The sequence below is a fragment of the Aegilops tauschii genome, chromosome 7 (assembly GCF_002575655.3).
Source record: "Aegilops tauschii subsp. strangulata cultivar AL8/78 chromosome 7, Aet v6.0, whole genome shotgun sequence".
Classification (NCBI taxonomy): Eukaryota; Viridiplantae; Streptophyta; class Magnoliopsida; order Poales; family Poaceae; genus Aegilops; species Aegilops tauschii.
In genome coordinates, this window is record NC_053041.3 from 199,492,743 (window position 1) to 199,511,447 (window position 18,705).

Below are 18,705 nucleotides of genomic sequence, written 5' to 3' on the forward strand. Positions count from 1 at the left end.
TAATGATTTCTTGAGAGTAGCCGGGATTCATGATGATTTTTATTATTTGGCTGAGAATGCAGGCCTCACTGACTTCCTCCACGACCAGCGCGAACAGTATCGCCTACTCACTAATATTTTTGTGCAAAATTTTCATTTCCATGCTAGGAGATCACCGCCTTCAGTGGAGTTTCATTTATATGATGAATTTAAGGAGATGACCCTATATGATTTTTGTCGGGTATGCAAGATACCCTTTCAGGGCAGTTTAGAGGAACCACACTGTAATGATGTGGAGGGATTTATTAATGAAATTGTTGTAGGGGAAACGAGGAAAGTTTCCGGTGCAATAATTACTAGCATACATTTTCCTATTCTACGTTACTTTGCAATATTTGCTAGTAGATGCTTGATTGGTCGAGGGAACCGTGGAAATCTTAGTTCTCCTGATATTGTTATTTTGCGCCATGCTTTGTTTCGTGATACAACTTTCAGTCTAGGCGCTATTATTGCTAAATGATTAAGCTTGAACCGTACAAAGGGCCTCATCCTCAATGGCATCTTTGCCTCGCGCCTTGCTGCACACTTTAATATACCCATTAGGCATTATGAGAAAGAAGAAAAGTTGCTGCCTCCTGTCTTTCTAGATTATAAGAGTATGGTAGCACATGACTTTATTGTTAAAGATAAGAAGAAGATGCTTAAGTACAAATTGATATTTGATAAAAATTATTGTGAGATTATTACCTTGCCTGCACCCTCTTTGTCTAACATATTTTCAGGCATGTACCTCATCATGCCGGAGGCCATTTATGCGTACTGGAGCCTGACACCAGTTCCAGAGCCTGAGCCGGAGCCACCCCTGGACCCTTATCGACAGTCTGTTTATCCGTGGGATCCGGAGTAGCTCGCTAACCAGTGGCACCCCGAGGATCCTCCTCAGTACACTAGAGAGGACCACTTTGATCCATGGGCATAGACCAACTTAGGCCAAAAGCCAAAGCTTGGGGGAGTACGTATTTCTCACGGACATTACATTCATGTTCACACACTCATTCTAGTTGTCGGTGCTCATACTTTTTTATTATACTATCCATGCTAGTTTATTTTCTTTTCTAAGCTTCTTCTTGTGTGTTTGAAAAACCTTAAGAAAAATAAAAAAATTAGTTGTAGCTTTTAGCTAGTTTACTTTCCATGCCTATAGTAGTAATAATTAAAAGAAAACCCAAAAAGATTTCTTGTTCTTCTTTTGTTTGTTGGGAGCTTTCCCGTGTAAATAGTTTTATTTCTTTTCTTTTCATTGGGGGTCGAGATGAGAAGTCCATAATTAAAATGTTGAAGTGGCTCTTATATGCATTATTGTTGATTTAACAAATAGCCCATATTACCTTGTCTTCTCCTGTGTATTAAAATGCCTGCAGATTCCAGCTTAGTCCAATTGCACATGCACTATTATTATTGTCCACACCGTTCGGTCGTGCAAGTGAAAGGCAATAATGACAATATATGATGGACTGATTGAGATGAGAGAAGTTGGTATGAACTCGACCTCTCTTGTTTTTGTAAATATGATTAGTTCATCATTCCTGATTCAGCCTATTATGAATGAAACATGTTTGCAATGACAATTAGAGATTATAGTTGCTTATGCCATGCTTAATTAGCTAGGAGTTTATAATGGTTTACCTTGCGTGCTAACATGCTATTGAAATGGTTTTATGTGGTATGATAGGGTGGTATCCTCCTTTGAATGATTCAAGTGGCTTGACATGGCACATGTTCACACATGTAGTTGAAACAAAATCAACATAGCCTCCACGATATTTCTATTCATGGTGGATTATATCTACTCATGCCTGCACTCAATGTTTATTAATTTTAATGCATGTTCATGACTGTTCTCACTCTCTAGTTGGTCCCTTCCCAGTATTTTTCTAGCCTTCACTTGTACTAAGCGGGAATACTGCTTGTGCATCCACTTCCATAAACCCCAAAGTTATTCCATATGAGTCCACCATACCTTCCTATATGCGGTATCTACCTGCCGTTCCAAGTAAATTTGTATGTGCCAAACTCTAAACCTTCAAATGAAATTCTGTATTGTATGCTCGAATAGCTCATGTATCAACTAGGGTTGTCTGTATCTTCCATGCTAGGCGGGTTATTCTCAAGAGGAGTGGACTCCGCACCTCACTCACGAGGAAATGGATGGTCACCGGGATGCCCAGTCCCATGCTCAAACCAAATCAAAATAATTGCAAACAAAACTCCCCCAGGACTGTTGTTAGTTGGATGCACCCGTTGTTTAGGGCCAGCCATGGATTGATGCTTGTTGGTGGTGGGGGAGTATAAACTTTACCATTCTGTTTGGGAACCGCCTATAATGTGTGTAGCATGGAAGATATCGAGATATCTCGGTTGTTATGTTGAAAATGAAAGTATGCCGCTCAAAATATTATTTGTCTCTATTTCAAAATCGAGCTCTGGCACCTCTACAAATCCCTGCTTCCCTTTGCGAAGAGCCTATCTATTTACTTTTATGCTGAGTCATCACCCTCTTATTAAAAAGCACCAGCTGGAGAGCACCACTGTCATTTGCATGCATTATTATTAGTTTATATTGAGTATGACTATGGCTGGATCTCTTTTACCATGAATTACAATGTTTAGTCAATCCTTGATCTTCAAATGGTGCTCTGCATTTATATTTTGCGGTCTCAGAAATGGCTAGCGAGATACCATCTTGTTATATCATATTATGATTGTTTTGAGAAAGTGTTGTCATCCGAGATTTATTATTATTGCTCGCTAGTTGATTATGCCATTGATATGAGTAAATATCAGACCTACGTGTCATTGTGAATATGGTTAGTTCATAATCTTTGCTGAAAACTTGAATGCTGGCTTTACATATTTACAACAACAAGAGCAAACAGAGTTTGTAAAAGTTTTTCTTTATCACTTTCAGTTTATCAACTGAAGTGCTTGAGGACAAGCAAAGGTTTAAGCTTGGGGGAGTTGATACGTCTCCATGGTATCTACTTTTCCAAACACTTTTGCCCTTGTTTTGGACTCTAACTTGCATGATTTGAATGGAACTAACCCGGACTGACGCTGTTTTGAACAGAATTGCCATGGTGTTATTTTTGGGCAGAAATAAAAGTTCTCGGAATGACTTGAAACTTCACAGAGAATATTTTTGGAATAAATAAAAAATACTGGCGAAAGAATCAAGACCAAGGGGCCCACATCCTGTCCACGAGGGTGGGGCGTGCCTACTCCCCTGGGCGCGCCCCTGCCTAGTGGGCCCCCTGGAGCTCCACCGACCTCAACTCCAACTCTATATATTCACGTTCAGGGAGAAAAAAATCAGAGAGAAGGAGTCATCGCATTTTACGATACGGAGCCACCGCCAAGCCCTAATCTCTCTCGAGAGGGCTGATCTAGAGTCCGTTCGGGGCGCCGGAGAGGGGAATCCGTCACCGTCGTCATCATCAACCTTCCTCCATCACCAATTTCGTGATGCTCACCGCCGTGCGTGAGTAATTCCATCGTAGGCTTGCTGGACGGTGATGGGTTGGATGAGATTTACCATGTAATCGAGTTAGTTTTGTTAGGGTTTGATCCCTAGTATCCATTATGTTCTGAGATTGATGTTGCTATGAATTTTCTATGTTGCCCGAGTGCTATGATTTCAGATCTGAACCTATTATGTTTTCATGAATATATGTGAGTTCTCGATCCTATCTTGCAAGTCAATAGTCACCTACTATGTGTTATGATCCGGTAACCCCGAAGTGAAAATAATCGGAACCACTCCCGGTGTTGACCATAGTTTGAGGAGTTCATGTATTCACTAAATGTTAATGCTTTGGTCCGGTACTCTATTAAAAGGAGGCCTTAATATCCCTTAGTTTCCAATAGGACCCCGCTGCCATGGGAGGGTAGGACAAAAGATGGCATGCAAGTTCTTTTCCATAAGCACGTATGACTATATTTCGGAATACATGCCTACATTACATTAATGAACTGGAGCTAGTTCTCTGTCACCCTATATTATAACTGTTGCATGAGGAATCGCATTCAACATAATTCTCCATCATGGCACAACAATAGAAGCAAGACCAATTAATTCATCCTTACTAGGCAATTCTTTTTTGTGATGGTTTCTACTAAACTTGGAAAAATTAAACTCATGAGACTCATCACCAAAGATAACACCCACAATTTGTTTCTGGCAATCTATCTTAGCATTAACTATGTTCAAGAAAGGTCTACCAAAGATAATGGGACAAAAGTCATCTTGTGGGGAACCAAGAACAAGAAAATCAGTAGGGTATTTTATTTTCCAGCACAAGACTTGAACATCTCTAATAATCCCACAAGGTGATATGGTGTCTCTATTTGCAAGTTTAATAGTAACATCTATGTCTTCTAACTCTGTAGGTGCTATGTCTTCCCTAATTTCTTGATATAACTTGTAAGGAATAGCACTCACACTAGCACCCATGTCACATAAAACATGATAACAGTGGTCTCCTATTTTAACTAAAATGACAGGCAGACCAACAACTGGTCTATCTTTATCCCTTTTTTTGGGTTTGGCAATTCTAGCAGCTTCTGCACAGAAGTAGATAACATGCCCATCCACATCTTCTTCTAAGAGATATTTAACCATAGAAATATTAGGTTCAACTCTAATTTGTTCATCTGGTTTAGGTGTTCTAACAAATCTTTTGTTAACCATATTTGAAACTTTAGCATGTTCCTTTATCCTAACAGGAAAAGGAGGTTTCTCAATATAAGCAGTAGGAACAACTGGATCAACATTATAAAGTATAGTTTCTCCCTTAACTGGTGTTGATTTTTTAGTTTCTTCTTTAATAGGTGGGTGATATTTAAACCACTTTTTAGGGAGTTCAACATGAGTAGCAGATGATTCACAAAAGGAGGCTACTATCTCGGAGTCAAGTCCATATTTAGTGCTAAACTTTTGAAAAGCATCGGTATCCATAAAAGATTTAACACAATCATACTTAAGCTTAATACCTGAATCATTACCTTCGCCGAGTTCCCAATCTTTAGAGTTGCATTTAATTGTTTCCAAAAGATCCCACCGGAATTCAATAGTCTTCTTCATAAAGGAACTAGCACAAGAAGTATCCAGCATGGTTTGATCATTGCGAGAAAGCCGAGCATAAAAGTTCTGAATAATAATTTCTCTTGAGAGCTCATGATTGGGGCACGAATACAACATTGACTTAATCCTTCCCCAAGCTAGAGCGATACTTTCTCCTTCATGAGGCCAAAAATTATATATATAATTCCGATCACGATGAACTAGATGCATAGGATAATTTTTTTGGTGGAACTCCAATTTCAAATGATTCCAATTCCATGATCCAATATCATCGCATAGCCTATACCATGCCAATGCTTTTCCCAGCAAAGATACAGGGAAAACCTTTCTCATCACCTCATCTCCGGGTAAACCTGCAAGCTTAAACAATCCACAAATTTATTCCACAAATATCAGGTGCATATCAGGATGTTCGGTCCATCCCCTACATAAGGATTAGCTAGTAGTTGTTCTCTCATACCCGAAGGAATTTCATATTCAATATTTTCAGTAGGTGCAGTAGGTCGAGGGGTAGCAAATTGTGGTTCCAGACAAGGTGAAGATACCCCGAACAAACCCCTCAAAAGATTGTTTTCCATAGTAACAAGTGACAATAAATTTCAGCACACTATATAAATGTTTCCTTACCGAATTCCACTTACCAAAGGCCCTTCACTCCCCGGCAACGGCGCCAAAAAATAGCCTTGATGACCCACAAGTATAGGGGATCAATTGTAGCTCTTTTCAATAAGTAAGAGCGTCGAGCCCAACGAGGAGCAGAAGGAAATGACATGTAGTTTTCAGTAAGGTAATGTCTGCAGGTGCTGAAATTGTAAGTAGCAGACCAGTTTGGTAGCAAGATAATTTGTAACGAGCAAGTAACGATAATAGTAACAAAATTGCAGAAAGGTAGCCCAATCATTTTGAGGCAAAGGACAAGCCAAAACGGTCTCTTATGATAAGCAAAGCGTTCTTGAGGGTACACGGGAATTTCATCTAGTCACTTTCATCATGTTGGTTTGATTTATCCCGTGACCTCAAGAACGAAAGTAACTACTCACAAATAATAAACATGCTCATGATTAGAGGGGTATTAATATGCATAATGGATCTGAATATATAATCTTCCACCAAATAAACCATATAGTAATCAACTACAAGATGTAATCAACACTACTAGTCACCCCCTAGCAACAATCTATAGTTCCGGTAACAAGATTGAATACAAGAGATGAACTAGGGTTTGAGATGAGATGGTGTTGGTGAAGATGTTGATGGAGATTGCCCTTCCCAAGATGGGAGAGTTGTTGGTGATGATGATGACTATGATTTCGCCCTCCGGGAGGGAAGTTCTCCCGACAGTATCGCTCCGCCGGAGGGTAAAAGTGCTCCTGCCCAAGTTCCACCTCGATACGGCGACGGTTCGTCCCGAAAGCCTCCTCCTTATTTTTTCTAGGTCAAAATGACTTATATACCAAAAGATGGGCACCGGAGGTGGGCCGAGGAGGCCACAACCCACCAGGGCATGCCCGGGTGGGTTGTGCCCACCTGGTGGCGCCCTCTGGTGTTTATTGGCTCCAATATTACTCAAATAATTTATAAAAATTCTCCGTAAAGTTTCAGCTCATTTGGAGTTGTGCAGAATAGGTGGCATGGCGTAGCTTTTCCAAGTCCAGATTTCCAGCTGCCAGAATTCTCCCTCTTAATGTGTTCCTTGTAAATTATGAGGGAAAAGGCATTATAATTACTCCAAAAAGCATTATTATGGATAAAAACATTATAAATAACACCAAGGAAACATGATGCAAAATGGGCGTATCAATGATCTTGTCTTGAGTATTCTAAAACTGGTCCCGTGTAGGATGTAAATAAAGTAAAAACATATAGAATAATGGTCTAAATTTGACAATCTCTAGAATGACAGTTTTCAAGGTACCCTAACAATGATCCTACGGACCCAAATCAGCCAGCATGAAAATGAACCAGCTAGGATCCCAATCTTGGCAAGCTTGCTAATGAGCGTCTATCATCCCGCAATTTTCCGTCAATGCTCAAATTTAATAAAATACTCCCTCCGTCTGGAAATAGTTGACGCTCAAGCAGATGTATCTAGATGTATTTCAGTGCTGGATACATATGTTGGAGCATCAACTAATTCCAGACAGAGGATAGGTACATAAGAGGAGCTAAAGCAGATGTATCTACACGTATTTTGGTTCTAGATACATCTGTTTGAGCGTCAACTAATTCCGGACAGAGCAAGTACCACACAGCTAAGGTTCATAAACCTCTAACTAATCAACTTCCCATTTTGGTTGTGCCAAACTTGGGCTTGCAAAATAATTAAGTTGCTTTCCAACATTTCGCGGAAACCTTTTTGAACGTGGTCTGAGGAAAGCATGTGGTGAAATTTCCAAATTTTACCATGTCAAGCCATAAAATATTAGATGTGCAATGTCAAAAACAACTTACGGATATAGCTACAAACTATACAAGTATTGTACATATTTTGATTACCACTTCAATTCTAACGGCAAACATGGCAAGAAATTGTAATACTGTATCTGATTTCCATCAATCATCATTACCTTTATATCACTTCCTTGAAAGAATATGTATTCATATATCTTATCACTAGCATTAATCTGTTGGCCATCCTTCTTACGACCTTCACTTCCAAACGAATGAACTGCAATGTAGTACAACATAGAATAGTCCAGTAGAAAATGTGAATGTGCCACATGAGAAGAATTACTTAAACTTGGTGACTTCCAGATTCCAATCTCTTATTGATGTATGCACAAAATATTGTTCAGACATCAAAATTTCTTGCAGCATCCATTTCCTAATGGATCCCACTTCTGCGTAGATCAAATATAGTTAGCTCCTATTATGTACCTAACCTAGTGTCGTGGTGAGACACGATCACCTATGGGGCCACGGGCCCCTTTGTGGTTTGGCAAGGGGAATGATCACGTTGTACAAAGAGCGGAGGCCATGAAATAACACGACGGTGGTGACACTGGTGGTTTTTACCCAGGTTCGGTCCGCCATGAGGCGTAAAACCCTACTCCAGCTTTGGTGGATTTGATGGAAGAATCCTTTGCTATGTTGCCATGGACCTCATTTTATATCTTAAGGAGTGACCACAGTGGCAAAACAGTTTTTATCTAGTGATTAGATAGCTAACAGTGCTATGATACCTAACTCTGGCAGTTAGGACAAAGTGCATTAAATGCACTACTAGGTGTCATGCTGAGGGTGAAGCCCGACAAGCCTGTGGTGCTGCTTAACCATCTTCTGCTTATCTGCTTGACATGCCTCTGGACGGGTGTCATATGAAGGTAATCTGTCTTCCAAATGGCTGCCACGTGCTTAGTGACATCCACTTAATCACTTGGAGGCTCGACACCGCACTGATAACTGATTTGTGTGGTGGTACGGTGGAGCGGTGGTGCCTTGGCGGGGAGAATTTCCTTTGGCGGACCCAGCAAGCCTGCCGGGAGTCGGAGGTTGGGTGTGACATATGCCAATGGATGGCTTATCATGGTGGGAGCGAGTAGAACGTCGCCGGTGCCTGGAAGCGGGATAAGGTGTAGACACGAACGCCGGCGCACTTTACCCAGGTTCGGGGCTCTCCTAGGAGACAACACCCCTAGTCCTGCTCTGCGGGGTCTCCGCATGATCACTAAGGCACAAGTGGTACAATCGTGCTCCTCGAGCTGTTTGCTAGAGGTAGGAGAAGGCAAGGCTAGCTCTCTCCTTTTTCTATGGGTTGGTCTAGTTCTAACAGGTTGGGAACCCTTTGCATGGGTTCCCTGGGGGGTTTATATAGGCCTACCCCCCAGGGGTACAATGGTAATCCAGCCGGGTGTAGGACCCGGCTGTCAGTCTTTCTGGCTGCCGGCTTCTCCGCCATCTGCTGGGGCCCGCCACCTGGTGGCCCCCGCCGACTGGTCTGGTACGGGGCCGACAGGCCGCCCCCGCCGCTCACGGGTCTTGTCGGCTGCTGATCGCTGTTGCTGTGATGCTGATGATGCAGGCACGGTCAGGGGAGCATGGCTACAGCTCCGCCGCCTGGCGGGCGATTACTGTAGCCACTCTGCGTCTCGTCTGGTTAATGGCGCGTGGGGCCCGAGGAAGGGGCGGGCCGACTGCTGGAGGCCGACCTCCCTCGGGTCCGACTGGTGGGGCTCTAGCCGTCTTCCGGGCTCTCGCTGATCTGCGGGGCCCGTCGACGTTGGGCCGTACCGACAGGCCATCATGGGAGCAGGGCTCCACCTGCTTGTGGTGACGTCAGGGGTGGGGTGGCAACAGTGCCACGCCGGGCGGAGATCTCCGCCGGTACGGTGCACTGTGGCCACGCCCATCCCGGGATTTGGGAGGGACGGGATATACTGTAGCCACTCCCTGTCTTGTCTTCCTTGATGGGGGCGCAGGCGTTGTTGACGCCTCGGGCCGACTGCTAGGGGCCGGCTTCTCTGGAAGCCGACCACTAGGAGTCGGCTTGTCTTGATGCCGGCTTCTGGAACTCGCCGTTTATGGGCAGCCGGCTATTCCTTCAGCCGGCCACCAGAAGGCGGCACTTCGTCTTGGTGCCTTGAGGGGCGCAGCCTGCCCCGATGTCCTAAAAGGTTCTGGGTCTCGGGTTAGCCTACCCATGGCCCATTACTCCGACAGTAGTCCCCGAAGCTAGTGAGGTGCCGCGGCTGAGCAGCCGAGGAGCCTCAGCAGTTTCCTTCTCCGAGTGCTTAAGGTGGAGCTTCGTCCGACTTCTGTCGGGCCGACTGGTGGGAGTCGGCCTTGTCCAGTCTGACTTATCCAAACTTCGAATGCGTCGGCGGGAACCAAGTGGCGTGCTAGCTATGCCTCCAGGCCGCCGCCCGTTGTGGGCATGTCATGTGGCGTCGAGCGGCCGGGCCAGTCTGCCAACCCACGCCGCAATGGGACGCGCCTGCTCGCGGGGCCCGCCACTACCATGCCTCGGCACGTGAGCGGATCCGCTGCGGCCGAGGTGGGCGGTTGAGTTTCCCGCGGAGTTACTGCGCGCAGTAACTCGCGCGATAAACGTGGGGGCGTGGGGTCGTGGGTGCAGTAAATCCCACGATCGCCCCCCTCGGCTTCGCAGCCCGTAGGCCTATAAGTAGGGGGAGGAGGGGGAGCGGCGGAGCGCGCGCGTCCCTCCTTCCCATTCCTTCCTCCTCTTGCCGTAGCACCCCCAAGCCATGCTGAGCGCTGCGGTGGTCGTCTCCGATGAGCTCATCCTCCAATCCCACGCCCCCCATGGCGCGTTTCGGAGCATGGGACGGCTCCAAAGTTCACGACGACCACATCGATTTCCTCCGCCAGACACGGCGGTTGCCCGACAAAGATTACGTGAAGGTCCGCCTCGCGCCGAAGAGGGAGATCTCGCCGGCGCCGGAGGAGGGCGAGCGGGTCGTCTTCTGCTCGCATTGCCTGTGCGGCCTCGGCCTGCCGGCGAGCAGCTTCTTCAAGTCCTTCCTCGAGTTCTACGGTCTCCAGCCGCACCACCTCACTCCGAACACGGGTGTGCTGCTGTCCGCCTTCGTCACCTTGTGCAAAGCCCTCCTCGACGTCCTCCCCACCATCGAGCTCTGGGGGGAGTTCTTCCACATCAAGCTCGGCACCCTTGTTGCGGGCGTGCCGGCTCAATGCGGCGTGTTCATCACGGTGCGGAGGCCGGCGGCCGAAAATCCGTTCCCCCCCATCCCGCTGATTAAGTCGGTGAAGATGTGGCAGCTGTCGTACTTCTACGTGAAGAGCGTCTTCGCGGAGGGCGACTGGGTCAACTTGCCGGCTTACGAAGCCGGCCCGCCGGCTGGGAGGCAGCCCAACTGGTCGTACTGGGCCAGGACGCTGTCGCCCTCTCGAGCCGCCGCCATCGCGTGGCTCCGAGTGCTGACACAGTCAGATGGCCTGACCGGGCCCGACTTGCTATCCGCCTTCGTGGCGCGCCGAGTGCTCCCGCTCCAGAGCCGCCCTCACATGATCTGCCAGATGAGCGGACATCGGAACCCGAGTCGGCTGTGCACCAAGGAGATGCCTCACACAGAGGTAGCTCTCATGGTGAACTATCTTGCGAACTGTGAGCTCACGGAGGAGTGGCGGTTTGGCAAGGAGCGTATTCACGCGCCAACTCCCCACCTATGGTAAGTCATCTGTCTTTTTTCTCTGTCTCTTTCTTGCCGAGTTCCTCCTGTCCAGCCTGACCAATCGGCTTTTGAACAGAGCCCCTTCCTCCAGCCAGCAGCCGGCGCCGCGGGGCCGGAGCGTCAATTCCTCCCCGACCGAGCAGAGAGCAACGTCGACGACCCCGACTTGGGGGCGGCGGCCTTGGAGGACGACGCCGAGGGAGGAGGCGACGAAGCAGGCGTCTCGAGGCTCGGAGCCAGCCTCGAGGACTGGCCTGATGACGACGCGGGGGAAGTCGCCCCGCACCACCAGACAGGAGCCGGTCAGCCGGGCGCAAGCTCGTCTGCCGCGCCAGATGCCCAAGGCAGCGCGAAGAAGCGCAGGGCCGCGCCGAGCTTGTTCGGCAGTCGGCCGAAGAAGCCCAAGGGCTCTGCCACAGCGACCAAGGGGGACGAGGCGGACGCAAAGGCCATCCGCTTCCGCAAGGAGGTGAAGAAGCCACAGCTGGTTTCCGCGTAAGTACCGCATTTATCTCGTACCTTCATTTTTTCCTTGTTGATCTTGTCTGAGTTTCTTTGTTTTGTTTCCTTTGATCTAGGGCTCCGCTCTCTCTCTCAAGAAATCGGCTGGCGCCTCCATCGTGGGGTCGGCGGAAACCTCCACCACCACTCGGCGGATCGATCCGGCCGCCGACCTCCAGGAGGCGAGGGAGCGGAACGCGCAGGAAGCGCGCGAGGAACAGGAAGCCGCCCGCCTGGAGAAGGCGGAGGCTGAGAAGGCGGAGGCCGCCGCCCTAGAGAAACTGGCGGAGGCCGAGGCCGCCGACGCGGCGAAGAAGCAGGCTGAAGAAGCCCCGCACCGCCAGTCGGCGATTTTCATCACTCCCTTGAACTCCGCGCCGCCACCTCCGGAGTTCGTGGCGCAGACTGGGGAGGCCGGAGACGAGCACCCAATCATGGAGAGGGACGGCGGCGACGTTGCTATGCTGGACGTGATTGTGCCTCCACCGCCGCCGTCCGGGAGCGCGCAAGGCGAGCAGCCGGCGGACCCGCCGGTGCCGCCAACTGAAAACGAGGTGGCGACGGGCCTGATTCTTGAGGTCAGCACACCGACGCGTCGCCGACTTGCAAAGGCGGCTTCGGCGCCACACCCGCTGGAGACTGGCGCCACGAGCTCCTCGATCCCGGACACCGAGGCGACCAGCGCCGCGCCCACTGGGTGGGTGCGGGTTGGCGGGACGGGCCCTCTAAACAAGGCGATGCTGGATGTTCAAACCAAACTCCGCGCTGAAGCCGACGCCATCAAGAACTACAACAAGGCGTATCTGGCATCGCGAGAGGCCATCCGGGTATGCTTCTTGCTTCTTCGTTTTTAACTCTTGTACTGCTTCGTGGGGGCGCGTCAGCGCACCCACTGGGTGTAGTCCCCGAGTTCTGGGCCGGCTGCTGAGCAGGCGGCTCGGAACTTTAATTAGCAGGCTCTAAGTGTTGATATCCTTGCTGCAGGATTATCATAACCTTCTTGCTGCCGCCTTCAACTCCAAGGTCCAGGAGCTGGATCAACGCACTCCTGACTTGTCGGAGAGCCGAAGTGAGTCTTCTTCCTTTTCCTACAGGGGCGCGCTGGCGCACCCGCGGGCTGTAGTCCTCGAGATTCAGGCCGACTGCTGAGCAGTCGGGCCGGATCTCCCCGGCGACTGTTCTTCTTTCTGTTGATTTTGATGACTCCTTTCTCCGCGGGGGCGCGCTGGCGCACCCGCGGGCTGTAGTCCCCGAGATTCGGGCCGACTGCTGAGCAGTCCGGCCGGATCTCCCCGGCGACTATGCCTCTTTTCTGTCGGCAGCTGATGCTTTCCCTTCTTCTTTTCTTCCGTAGAGGCCAACGCCACCTTGCAGCAGCAGCTGGGCGAAGCCAACACTGCGCTGCTCGCTAAGGAGGAGGAGCGCAGCAAGCTGGCACTACAAAAAAATACACTTCCGTGATGATACGTGTTTGTCACAGTAGGTCGCGTTTTCTGTCATGCATGTACATCCATGACAAATTTATGACAGAATCAAGATAGTCATACCTGTGCTGTCGTAGAAGTGTTCCATGACATTGCCAAAATTATCATCACGGAAGTGTCCACTTCCATGACGATAAATCGCGCGTCACAGAAGTGCTTTCGTCAAGGGTGATCGACACGTGGCATCCACCGTAACGGAACGCCGTTAAGCTATCGGGTCGGGTTTTGGATCCGATAACCCTTTAACAGCCCCGACCAATGGGGATTTTCCATGTGTAAAATCATCATTGGCTGGAGGAAACACGTGTCGGGACATCGTTGGGACAGATGTCATCCACTCATTGGACGGAAGGCGCCTATGATACGTCGACACGGGGCACGGCCCAACAGAGGCCCATTCCTGTGAAAAGGCCGGCCCGTTTGACTTGGTCATAAGGTGGCGGGCCGGCCCATGGAAAGTCTGTTAACGGCCTGTTCGCATATAGCCCATTTACAGCCCGCTAACCCAAGGCCCGTTACGCCCTATCCGAATTAGGCCCAGTAGCGTCATCTGGACCATCCAATATGATTCCAGCCCATTTTCACTTCTGGCCCATGTATGGCCCATGACGTCTTTCGGCCCATATGAGGCCCTATGTAACTTTTGGCCTATTAACGGCCCGTGGTGAAACTGGCCCGTAATGAACATTGTATCACTTTACACCCATTAACGGCCCGTGGTGAAACTGGCCCGTAATGAACAGTGTATCACTTTATACCCATTAACGGCCCATTATTCCGTTGGGCCGTTTCCAGCCCATGTTATCTTTCGGCCTTCTCAGAGCCCATTTATTCTTGGGCTCATTTCCAGCATTCGTTTACTTACGGCCCATTACTGTCATTTTCTGCTTGTGGGCCAAATTCAGCCCGTGGTTACAGTCGGCCCGGTTGTGGTCCGTTAATACGTTGGGCCATTTTCATAGCGTCATCAAATACGGCCTATTAATGATGGCCCATTATGGTCGGCCCATGAACGGACGATTCCAACTCTAGCCCGTTTCGGCCATAATGCGGCCTGTTATTGGCCCATGTTTGGCCAATCGATCATACGGCCCGTATAAGGCCCATTGATGATATGGCCCGTAGAAGGCCTACTGTTTCTGTGGCCCGTAGAAGGCCCACTGTTTCTACGGCCCGTAGGAGGCCCAGTGTCACTACAGTAAATATTAGCCCATGGTTATTGTGGCCTAGTTTTAAAAAATAGGTTATTGCAGCCACTAGCAAACCGCGGAAAAAGAACTGCACTGACTACAAGCAAACAAATAAACAAGACAACAAGGAAATAAATAAGCAAGCAACTTATGCTAGGCTATCACGGCTATTACACATATTACATCCACTGGGCATCAAAGTTCGCCACCAGTGCAAATATAGGGAACAAAGCAGCATATAAACGCCGCAGCAAAACAATTCCAAAACTGAAACCACTTCAGAAGAGTTCAAGAAACAATATCCTGGGTACCCATAATGCTGGCAAGATGCTTAGCAAGCTTATTAACTTTCTCTTGTTTGGCGCTTAAATCCTCCAGCGCTTGCTGTTGCACAAGAAAGTACGCATCTGAATTCTGCAGGGACTTCCTCAGTCCTTCGGCTTCTTGCCGCAGCACAGCTGACTGATGCCTTTCAGCTTGTAGCTGAGACTGAAGAAGCCGAAGTGATTCAGGCAGCGAGTTCGAAGAGCTTGTGCCAGCGGTACAGGCCAGTAACTCGAACACTACATCAACGCAGGACCGTGGGGTTTTCTCACTGTCTACAAGATCGTTTTTATCACCTTTCTTGGAGACCAACAGGGTTGTCTCACTATCTTGAACCTTATTTGCATTACTTTCTCTACCATTGAATAGTGGGGTGCTCTTCTCCAATATTCTGTTTGCATACTACAAGAGAAACAAGCAGACACATCACAGGTTTAGCTTGTAGTATACGAAACTTATTTTGGTAAACCGGTTCAGTAGTAAGGTGGACAGGATAACAGCATGAAACAAACATATATCTATGTACTATGGTCACTGTATTGTCCATATCATTCTAGTTTATGTTCCCTAATCAAGATAGAGACACAGTTCAACTCATATATTTTTAAGACACAGCAGCATAGACAGAATATAAGTGTGAGAAACTACACAGCATTGGTAGCACTTGTAATGTGAATCACATGAGAACATAACTGTTTATACAACTTAAACTGAAATCAACATAGAGCAAGAAGTTAGAACAGCAATCCAGTTAAAGAAATAGGTTTAAAACATACCTGTTGCGCCATTGGAGTTTCAATTGGATCCTTCAAATTCGAAAGTAGTTGGTATGAGTAAATACAGTGATGCAACAGCAAAGGAGTATGGACCATAGCTACGGAATCTGACCTGAGAACAGTTGCTCTTCTGCTTTAAACGTGGAGTTTGGGTTAGCTGTGGTGGTCTTCGTGCTTTGGGCACTGCAGTAGCTTTACAAACTGCTCGTGTGGGGGTACTCTGTGGTGGACATGGTGCTTTGTCAACTATAAGTGGGTTACTATCCGCTGGGGTTGCGGTTAATGGGTTGTAGCTGGTTCTCTGCCCAACGGTGTAAGTGTGCAATCTGGAAGAGCCTCGATTATGTGTGGTGGGGCTAGTTTGTGGGTCAGTACAACCATGGTTCTATCTGCATCGACGGGTAGCACTGTCTTTTGTGAAGAACAGGTTTTTGCTCCCTTAGATACTGCCATCACCCCCTCCAATTCAAATGGCTGATAAACAAGAAAAGAAATTGAACGTACAGACATTGTATGATAGACAGATGTGGTAATTCACATATATGTTGTCTAACCAAACAGGACAGCATGACACAATTTCACATATATGATGCCTAACTAAACAGGATAGCATGACACAGTTTCAGATATATGATGGATAACTTAAATGGATATAATGGCATAATTCAACATATGATGAGTACCTAAACAGGATGACATGACAAAACTATATGATGTCTTTCTAAAATAGGTTGGGATGAAATAATTCACATACATGTTGTCTAAGTATACAGGATGGCAAGATATAATTGACATAATTGATTCATATACTAAGCAGCTGGCACTCGCATGTATGATCTCGAAACTCAGCAGATAGAATTCAATATTGTGCATATGATGTCTAAACTAAGCAATGCAAGCCACCATATGCATCATATGAGAAATATAAACATTGCAACTTAGAGCATACACCTCAGGTGGGATATAGGACTGGTCATCTGTCTCTGAATCCTCCTCTGAGGAGCTCCCTGTAACCATCGAGATATATGCATCAACAGGTACCATTGCCTGCTCTAAAGACCTTGTTTTCACTCCAGATTTTTCCATAACCGGCTCAAATGGCTGATACAGATGAAGAGTTGTTCAATATACACAGATTGTTGACAAATGGAATACGTAATGAAAAAAAAGATGGCATGAGATAATTCACATATATGATTCCTGGCTCCATGGCGGTGCATAATTCACATATATGATAACTGGCTGAAAAACATGGCATTGCATAATTCACATATCTGATATAGAAAGCAAATAGGAGGCATTCACACAAAGCATGTCTAATCTAAGCAGATGGCATGGCAATGCAAGACACCATATGCATGATATGAGCAATATAACCCAGCCAAGTTAGAGCATGCACCTCGCGGGGGGGGGGGGGATACGACTGGTCATTTCTCTCTGAATCCTCCTCTGAGGAGCTATCTGTAACCAGCAAGAAATCTGCATCGACAGGTAGCACCGACTGCTCAGAAGACCTTGTTTTCACTCCAGATTTTCCCATGACCGACTCAAATGGCTGATGCATAGGAAGAGTAGATGAATGTATAAACATTGTTGACAAATGGAATACATTATGGAAAAAAATATGGCACAATACAATTCACATATACGATGACTGGCTAAATAGGATGGCATTGCATGATTCACGTATATGATGCCTGGCTAAAGAAGATGGCATTGCATAATTCCCATATACTCCCTCCGTTCCTAAATATTTGTCTTTTTAGAGATTTCAAATGGACTACCACATACGGATGTATATAGACATATTTTAGAGTGTAGATTCACTCATTTTGTTCCGTATGTAGTCACTTGTTGAAATCTCTAAAAAGACAAATATTTAGGAATGGTGGGAGTATGATATAGAAACCAAACAGGTGGCATTCACACAAAGCAAATCTAAACTAAGCTGATGACATATAAGATGTATAATGTAAGCAATGCAAGGCGCCATATGCATGATATGACCAACATCAGCATGCCAGGTTAGAGCAAACACCTCAGGTGGTAAACAGGCATGGTCGGCTCCTTCTGAATCTCCATCTGAACAGTTATCTTCCTCTGGAATACAATCTGGAAATGCAGGAGGGGGGCCCACTTCGCCCACCATGGAGCGGCGTCTGCATGACATTATATTCGCACGCAATGGTCTTCTCTTTTTCTCTACATGTTCAGTACGATTGTGTACAATATCTAACATGCATAATAAAAAAATAGTTAGATTTTGTAAGGCCTAAGGGGTGCATGGAAAAATCAAGACTGATGGTAGCAAACGAGTGGATGGATCCAAAACTAATGATAGCAGGTAGATTATAGCTTCAGTTTAAAAAGATAGACAATGGATCATCTATTGTTTGTTGCCCACCCAACATGAACCACATAGAAGACCCCAGATGAACCAGATAGTAGACAGATACTATTCATTGCTGGCTCGATATGAGACCCATGGGCAATTCAAAACTCAAGATTGAACGATAAAGTAGCAGGTAATAATAACTGATGTACAACGTAAGCAAACACGAAAGACTGCGACCTCTCTTACGGAACTGTGTAGTCCTCAGGTTCATCTTCTCAGTCGATGATGGTAATGCAGTTGGCGTGGCTGCCGGCAATGGGGAAGATGATCTGAGGCGGCGAAAGGAAGTCTGCAGGGGGATCTCTGCTGCAGTGAACGCTTCTGTCGATGGTGCAGCTCAGGTGGGGTGGATGACGACACAGCAGGAGCAGGACATAACACACAGAGTTTTCTTTGACGCCTATCTGAAAATGAAGTAAGTCTGTAAGGGCTCCTTAGAATTGGAGGATTCTATAAACGCAGGGACAGGAAAAACACAGGAATAGGATAGGAATGCACGTGCAAAACAGAGCATTTGGAAACATAGGATTTCAGTCAACCTGGGTGTTTGGCTCACATGAATTGGAAGAACAGAGGAATGGAGAAATAAACTGATGCGACGAGTGTACAACCTCTTTGGCATAGCCTTGTGGACCTCAGCATCATTGGGTTGGATGTGGAGGATGGTGATGATGCTGGTGTGACTGTCAGAGGCGGGGAAGAAGATCCGAGGCCTTTGGAAACAGCGCCGAGGGTACTGCTCCGCTGTGATGGACGGTTCCGTC

General features: G+C 47.1%; 1 pseudogene; it reads right to left on the minus strand.

Moving 5' to 3' along the window:
* The window catches only part of LOC109744051 (protein decapping 5-like), a 121,603-nt pseudogene that overhangs the window by 69,959 nt on the left and 32,939 nt on the right, over positions 1 to 18,705 (minus strand).